This window comes from Toxorhynchites rutilus, chromosome 3 (genome assembly GCF_029784135.1).
Source record: "Toxorhynchites rutilus septentrionalis strain SRP chromosome 3, ASM2978413v1, whole genome shotgun sequence".
Lineage (NCBI taxonomy): Eukaryota > Metazoa > Arthropoda > Insecta > Diptera > Culicidae > Toxorhynchites > Toxorhynchites rutilus.
In genome coordinates, this window is record NC_073746.1 from 235,451,923 (window position 1) to 235,460,987 (window position 9,065).

General features: G+C 37.1%; 1 protein-coding gene and 1 long non-coding RNA gene across 4 annotated transcripts in view; both read right to left on the minus strand.

The window, feature by feature from the left end:
- LOC129778803 (CDC42 small effector protein homolog) overlaps positions 1-5,490 on the minus strand; it is a 103,678-nt gene extending 98,188 nt beyond the window's left edge. Inside the window, exons 1-2 of one of the 3 annotated variants that reach the window (XM_055785912.1) lie at positions 5,342-5,490; positions 4,710-4,881 (exon numbers count right to left, since the gene is read on the minus strand). The gene's annotated coding sequence lies outside the window, so the exon portion shown is untranslated. Of the gene's footprint in view, positions 1-4,709 lie in introns of all 3 variants that reach the window. The other 2 variants (XM_055785911.1, XM_055785913.1) reach the window with 2 other exon arrangements.
- Positions 5,491-6,928: 1,438 nt separating this feature from the next.
- On the minus strand, positions 6,929-7,514 carry LOC129774735 (uncharacterized). The gene is made up of 3 exons (XR_008742760.1): positions 7,404-7,514; positions 7,194-7,343; positions 6,929-7,127 (listed from the first exon to the last, which is right to left on the minus strand). It is a non-coding gene; the product is annotated as an uncharacterized LOC129774735 (long non-coding RNA).
- Positions 7,515-9,065: the final 1,551 nt, after the last annotated feature.

Consider the following 9,065-nt stretch of genomic DNA (forward strand, 5'->3'; position numbering starts at 1 on the left):
AATTCATTTTCTCCTGGACCGGATGGTATCCCTGCATCTGTCTTCCATCGCTGCATAATTGTAGTTGTAGAGCTGCTTGCCTTCGTTTTCAGACACTCGTTTGAAAGAGGAGTGTTTCCCATGTGCTGGAAAGAATCATATATGTTACCTGTACACAAAAGTGGGGATCGACGTAATATGAAGAACTAATAACCAGCCTCCCCGCTGCATCGAAAATTTTTGAAATTATCGTCAGTGATCAAATTCTACATGCTACTAAGTCTCACATTTCGTCCGATCAACACGGTTTCATTCCCGGTAGATCCGTAAGTACCAATCTGTTGGATTTCACCAGTACTTGTTTCGATGCTTTAGAACAAAAGGCACAGATAGACGTGATCTACACAGACCTAAATAAGATCGACCACGAAGTGCTACTATGTAAACTATCACGGATGGGCGCATCGAACAGATTGGTGTCGTGGTTGTCGTCGTACCTTACTGATAGGAAGCTTCGTGTCAAGCATGGCTCTAGCGTATCATCATCGTTTGTGAGCGTATCTGGTGTCCCACAAGAAAGCAATTTGGGACCTTTATTGTTCGTGCTATATTTCAGTGACGCTGCATCTTCGTTAGGCTTCAACACAAACTTATGTATGCTGATGATCTGAAGATCTATGTCGGGGTTCGTTGCATCGAGGATTGTCTACGCCTTCAAAGGCTACTCGATGAGTTTGTTCACTGGTGCCGCAAGAACAAACTTGTTATTAGCATCGGTAAATGCCATGTAATGACCTTTCATCGATCCAAGGACCCAATCATTTTTGACTATCACATCGTTGAAAATGTTCTTGAGAGAGTAGATGAAGTGGTAGATCTTGGCGTAGTGCTGGATCCTAAACTTTCCTTCCATTCTCATTATACCTGGACCATATCTAGGGCAAAGCGACAACTTGGCTTTCTATTCAAGATTACCAAAGATTTCAAGGACCCGCATTGCCTAAAAGCATTGTACTGCTCACTTGTTCGCCCGATCCTGGAGAATGCATCTGCTGTTTGGGCTCCTAATGATGTCACGTGGAACCTAAGGATAGAACGAGTGCAAAAGAAGTTTGTACGGCTTGCGCTCAGAAATTTACCGTGGCGTGACCCATTGAACCTACCGGCATATCCTGACAGATGTCGCTTGCTTGAACTTGAAACACTTGATCGGAGACGAAAGATTCAACAAGCGACGTTTGTAGTTAAACTACTCAATGGCGATGTCGACTGCTCTTATCTCTTATCGCTTTTGGACTTTCGAGCTCCGGGTAGGATGCTAAGATACCGATCTCTAATACAGCCGGGATTTTTTCGTACTTTGTATGGATACAACCAACCTATTTGTGCAATGATCCACATGTTTTCGTCCGTTGAATCAGTGTTCGAATTTGGAATGGCCACGTCACAATTTGTTAATAGTATAAGAAGACTGCATGTATTTTAAAACGTGATAGATTATTCATTAAGACTATTTCTGTCAGATGAATCAAATAATAATAAAGAATAAAGAATTAACTTTTCGCGGCCCATACACTCCTTACAGATCCAGACAGAACGCGTCCGCCGTTGTAGTCATGGACCATGCAATCCCGGCCTCGAAGGGATAACACAAAAGAAGCCTACTCAATATTATTTTTCAGAAAAAAATAAGTACCGTATCCAGAATCCGGGTCCAGAAATTATTGCAAAACTTGAAAATGTATTTTTTTGAATGATCTCCACCTTGAAGCTAACGATTCGTTAACGAAGGATTGAGAGTTTTGCTGGTCATTTTCTTGAGAACGAACAGTTCAATCGCATAAAAGAATCGAGGCAGCATTAAAAAGGACCCAAACCTCTCTTTTCGTCACCATTCTCAAAAAATTGTCACCCGTAGCCACACTGCACCAAATTTCAACAAAGGATTTGGTTTTCCATACCTACAAGGCCCAATCAACATTAAAATAGAAGCTAACCGATCACCAGCAGCGCCATCTGTTCTGGGATTGGATCTTGAAAAACATGAATGTTTATTGTTATCAAGAAATTTTGACTTTGGATCAGGCTTAATTTGATATTGGTGACTACCCCAACACGCAATCTTTATACACTAGACATGTTCGTGAACTTCCATTCGGCTCCATAGAAAAGCCAAAAAAATTCTGGAAGTTGGTGAACTGCATAAGGATGTGTGATGATTTTCCAATTAGCATGTTCTTCAAGGACAAATCGTCAGAATCCAGCAATATTTTTTCTGAACATTTTTCAAGCGTTTTCGACGTGGATCAGGATAAAAGCCTTAGCTTTTTTCAAAAATTTATAACTTTTGAACTACTAGACCGATTCAGATGATCAACATATTAAATTAAAGCTGTGTTCGGCTAATAAATAACAAAAAACGTTCTATGCATATGGTCAAATCTCAATTATTCTCAACAATTTTATACGCAAAATTTAGTATACATTGAAGTTGTAAAATATTTCAATTTATACAAATAGGTATCATTCAAGAAGTAAAACTGAAAAGTAAGTGTTTTCAGGAGTTTTCATCAGTTTTCTCCAAAAGATCCATTTTTTTCTGTATTATAGTGACTTTCAACATTTTTCGCTGGTTCGTCACTCCAACATGGCTTCACTTCCGTTTCGAAGGAAGAGTCGGAAGGGGGAGTGAGAATTGAACTCGTGACCTTTAACCACTTCACCAGATGGCTTCCCTTCGAAACATCCATGATAAATTTGATTGTTACTGTCAACCAAATGAAAACTCGCAAACCGCTATACAATTCGTTCCTTGGATCAAACTATTATCTCACTTACTTCCGCTTGAATTTATTTTGAAGTACGAATATAGAGCAATAGAACGATTTTTCTTCATCAAATATATAGAGGCTAATGAATCACCAAAGTTTAAAGTCTCCTAAGAAAAAAGAAAAAGAATAACATTCATCAAATATAACTACCCATGACACCTTGAAATTTTTGCACTAGGATACAACACCCAAAAAATTTACAGAAAAAATATATTTTATTTATAAATTTGATTGCTGTCAAACAAATTGGAAGTAAACAAGCATTTTTACGGACGTCAATTTGGTTAACTCTAATATGAAAACCATAACGATTCAGTTGCAGTTTAGGGAGGAAAAAAAACTAAATATAAGATTAAGTACGACTGGAACACACAGTTACCAGAAGATAATTGACCACTTCCGTAGATGTCCAATTTGGTGCCCATCGTTCGTCGCCGATAAGCACGAGCGGATGCCACGTTAAGCTACCTCAAAATCATCGTTCTCTGCATTCACAGCACAACTACACTGCCGTTATACGCATAGTTGTCCCATGTTACTTTTTGACGATTATCGCTTTTCTTCATAAAACGTTGTTTTTATGCATATTCTTACGGAAAAACACAAAAAAAACATATGGTTTATTCCCAACTTAAAAAAAAAACAACATCAAGTTCAATTGTCCCATATTCTATTCATAACTGTCCCACCATGTATTTTTTGTAGATCCATATCGAATAAGTCGGAGTATATTCACTTGTAATGCTTTTGTCCAGCAGACTGTGCTTCGCTAAGCAGCGATAGTGTTGATTCACTGTTCAAAGGTAGAACATTGCCACCAGCAATGGTATTAGGTCGAGTACTTCCAAACAAAATAGAGAGGAGAAAGAAGAGAACACCACAACGCGAATACTTGCTCAATGTCAACCACATGCGAAAGGTTTGTATTGCCACGACGCTGTTTGTTCTGTGACTGGCTCACAAGATCATGTGATTAAATTTGCACCTGGAATGGTTCGCGACAGTGTCGCTCTTAGCACTACTGAAAATCGAAGGTTTGGACAGTTGAAAAAGTGGATATAAAGACTTCTTCATCGTTTTATAGCTTAACTAGGTCGTGGAGAGGCACGATTTCTGATTTGAGCAAGTGTACCGAAACGTTTTTGAATCGATCAACGATATTAATGGGATGGTGCCCACATATTAACCGCCACTCGGAGAGAATACATGTATCCACGTCGTAATTTTTTATCTTCTCGAGTCGATAAATATATATTCAGTGATTGAAACTACTCGAACCGCAATTCTTCTAACGGGTTTTGGCCCTCGACTTGCCTGCCCAATTTTACCAACAATGAAAAACATAAAAAAAATAAATCCCATGGTTTGTATCAACTACGAAAGTACATAGTGAGAGATAAATACTCTGTGTGTTCTAATGTTAATTTCATTCTTATAACTGTTAGACCCTGATCATATCATACTTTTCGTTGATCGTTGTTGTTTTGTGCATAGGGCTACTTTTAATCTAGGTTCGAATATTCCCGAATCGGGTAACATTATCTCCCTATTATCATTCAATATTTTTTGGCAATAGTTAATTAGAGATAATAGTACCATTATTCGCGGATTACGCAATTGCTTGCATTATTCTGGAGATTGTGACAATATGAATTCATTTGATTATTTTACATATTTTGAAAAAGAGAAAGAGGTCTTATGATGAATTTCATTGCAAGCCGTGAGAAAACCCGCACAACGGTAAACAACTCTGTAGAATTTGGGTCTGCTTTATCTAAAAATCTCTTGTAGTGCAACTGCTACATTAGACTCGAGGTAAAAAAGTGTCTTTTTTATTAACCCACCCTAACAAATTAAGTAAAATCGGATATGGAATATTTCAATCATAGAACTACTTACCGATAACAGCTTGCTTTTACAGGAAGATATGTTTGTTATCAACCAAATTTCAAATCATGTTCATTTTGCTGGCATCAGATTTCATATCTCCAAAACGACTGATGATAGGATTCGAAGCAGTATATTTTATCGCCCAAACAATCAAACCAAGGCACTTCTCGCTTCGAGAACTCTGAAAACAACCGACCAAAACGCGTCAAGATTATGCAAATTTTTAAATATTCACAGGCACTTGATCACACAGCTGCATAGAGATGCTCCGCTCGCCCACATAATGAATATTCAGCAGTAGATGGGCAGCACTTATTCTTCAATGCCACAACGGTAGAGGCAACAACATAAACCACGAGTTTATTCTTCAACTTCAATTGAAATCAAAGACCGTGAACGTGTGCTCGAGATTTGATCACTTTCACTCCAATCACTAGCAATGCGTGTTTGATCTTCACTTCTGTGATTGCGCTTTTGTTGTGGTCGTTTTAGCATAACCCGTCAGAAGAAATAAACGATCACACGTCGGAGGCGCCACGTTCCTGGGCGGTTGTGCCAGCAGGAGACGATTCTCATCTGCTCGTTGTAACTGTATTTTTGTAACACACAAACTGAACAACACAACACGCGAAAATCTTTACGTGGAAAACGACGAAAAGGAAATCTATCCGGTTCTCCTCGTCATAATTGTAATGCAAAGCACACACCACAATCCACATCCGCGCACAAGGAAGAAAGAAACACGAATGGAGTTTGTGTTGTGCATGGGATGGATCGCTAGGGGCTCTCTCCGGCTGAAGAAGTTAATTCAGTTGGCTCATACGCGTCAGTGTACTGTAAAAAAGTGTGGCATACAATCAACAAAGCCGGTCACTGACAGAACCATTGCTGCCAGACCTACCAATGGGGAATCCAAGATGTGTAGAATAAAGGTGTGACCGTGTGGTCAATAAGTGCGCGTGGGGAAACGGTATAAATATACAGAGGATTGTGGGAAGGGATTTGACTGCAAATAGAGATGTCTAAATTTTTCGTTTATTCGATTGTCGATTAATCGTGGGGTGATTTTTATATATTCGATTGATTCGAATAATTGTCTTTCAGTATTCGATTAATCGAGCGAATATTTATTTCTTGTAATCAAAACAAACAGACATTTATGATAAAAAAAATATGTCATAATTTTGAAGTTCATGATTTTTTGAGGATGATTGAAAAAAGAGGACACCATGAAAATGATGCACAATACAGGGCGGACTCTATTAAATATAGTTTCTGATTCCTTTTCACTGTATATAATCGAGTCAGAAAAAAGTTTTTAATCGTTTTTTGTATGTTTTTTTCATTTCTTGAATATAAAAGAGGAATTTGATTTTTGATTCACCCCCTCAAAGTCAGAAAATACCTTTCTCGCATGAAAAAAAATAAATTTATCCAGATTCTTTCAGGATGTAATAGACGAGCATATTTGATGAATCAAAATCTTTCTACGCATATGTTCGAATTTCAACAATGAAATAGTTATAGAACTATTTTTTTTTGTTTCGGACTTGTTGCCTCAAACTGGCTCTACTTTAAAAACTACTGTTGCTTTCATTTGAAATATGAGAAATTTTGTACAGGATATAGTAGTGGAACATCTAAATTAGTGGATTTTAACATTTTGGAAGTGGAAAACTTGAAAGTTAATAATATTTAATGTGTTATTATTAATTTTATCCTGAAATTTATATTGAACTAGATCATTTCTATCAATTAAATTAAAGCTCTCTAACCACTCTAAAATTTGTTTTTTGACACCCAACTTCTGCTTTTTTAATTTGGCTGCAATAACTATATAACGATATAACTGGTGAAAACTCAAGCAAAATCTTCAAAAATGACGATTTTCACCCCACTGTACAAGTAATAGCCACTTAAATTTCACCTTATCGTTAAAAGGTTACCTTCCTTCTTGAAATAAATCATACTTAAAATATAAAAAAAATTATTTTTTTCCAAACTGTATATAATCGAGTTCAAAATTGTATATAATCGAATCACATATTATCGAGTCTGTCGATATTAGTCGAGTCCGACATGCATTTTTTTTGAACCAACCAAAATTTTGGCTGTTCAAAATTATCTGTTCTTCGAATGTTGTTTGTTGAAATAGCTGATTTGTTTGAATATCTCTGCTTGGTCATAGAATCATTGATCACTAGTATGGCATTTTTTCCTCGGCGCTCTGAATTTGAATACTACTATTTTAGAACGGGAGCTGAGACCACCTTCTTCAAGTCCGCATTTTACTCCTGCAGACCCTTAATTCTTCTTCCCAGTCTCCTCCACCACCTAGGAATCAAGCTTCTACCGTAAATGATTTAGCATATTCTATGAATTTCGACGAAACACCATGACGGTTAAACAAATTTTGCACTGTATTTTCTGAAAAAAATGGTTCCCTTTTTCATTAATCGCGATTACTTTGATAATTATTCGATGTATTCATACCTTGATTTTTCATTATTTGGTATAAAATTACTGTTACAGATATTCGATTATTTGAATTAATCGAACGATTAACCGACGTCTCTAGCTGCAAAACGCGGGTAAAATATCTCCATCACCAACCGACACTGAGAGTCGATTTATTCTCTTGAGCTGAAACATATAATGCGATAGAGTATATTACAAACCTAACTTTAACCGTAAAAGACTTACCTTTCAACTTTTCAATGCTCTTATTCCCACCAATACAATTCCACACACAAAGAGCAAAAAAAAGATATTGCAAAATATTGCAGATTGTTTACATACAAATTCCAAGATGGCTGGAAGGCCTTTTTCATAAGTTGCGCTACCGTTGGGTTAGATGATTTCTGTATTCATAAAACATAATAAAACAACTCGGATTAGTTGCTGATTGATTGATGGTTGTAAATAAGCATATTTTTCCAACAAATTCTACGGAGTTATCAATTATACTTACAAATATACTTCTACCTGATGAACTTACGGTACATACTCTCAAAAGGGGACACACCACGTGGACACGTGAAATGAATATTTTGAAAACATATCTTCTGTGTTATTATTCAACACAGAAGATGATGATGATGATGATGGTCCCGCCTCCTTCCCCTACAGAGGTTTGAGCAAGATGAGTTATCTAAAAGATAATTTATTTATTTTTTCTCAACATTGAAATCAGTTTAGCAAACACAAAAAACGCACTGATTTTATTCACAGATATAAGTTCAAAAAATTGCAATTACAAAAGACAAGCCAATACTCAGTCATGTCCGCCACAGAGCCGATACGGTCCCGACGAGGCCCTTGCAGCCAAGTGGTCCACCAGAGCACAAGTCCAATCGCCAGCCTTGTTTTGGATTGACTATAAATATCCTCATTCAGAGAAATCGAGAAAATTTCCTTTACGAAAAATTCCTAGACCGGCACTTAAAAATCTTTCAATTTAATATCCTTTATATCTGTGGCACGCGAGACGCTCAAACTTTTGTAGACTACTTTTTTTAACTAATACAACTATAAAAAACAACTGAATAAAAATAAAAATAGTCCTCTAGAGGCGAATAAACTGAAAAGTTTAAAGCCTGTTTAATCCAACATCATCATCATCATAAAAATAGTCCATCATCACCAGATTATGACAGACATAATAGAGATCAATACAAATTAAAAAAAAAGATAATTTAAAAAATTTATATAGTCTACATAATATAATCCGTTAAAAAAAGACGGGTGGGTAATGTCGGGGACATAACCGGAGTGACGTAGGACTATACAAAAAGGGACAGCTTTTGTTAAATATATATTTTAAATATATTGTTTTATTTTCTTCTCCTACGTGAATACCTACCTATCTACCTGAAAAATGGATTAGTTTACTGTTTTCTCTTTATGAATATGTTGATGGTTCTGAAAAGAACCTTTGGTGTTGTGTTTTTGTTATCACTCGATATTCCCATCTTGTTCGGTTAAACCTTCCTGTTTAGCTATTGCGTTTGCCACTCGCCACAGCTTTCACAGTTGGAAAATTTCTTCCCATCCAGCTTGTGACATGTTGTTCAGTAAATTACATATAATGCAACGTGCCGGAGAAACACTTTGCCACTCACTGAAACTAATTGTTGCCTTGATGAGCGCCGAACCGAAGCTGCTCTGTTCTTGATGCGAGTTTTCTGATTGTCGTGAGCAGTTTTGCAAGCCAACTCGAGCACTCCGACGGCCGAAATTCTATAATCGCTGTTAGGTATACTGGTGCTCCGGCACCAATCCGTTCGGCCTAGTTACCCTTGCGGAGCAATCAGTGAATGCGACCAACAAGGAAATGGAGACCTGCACGGTTCGAGTGAGACTTTG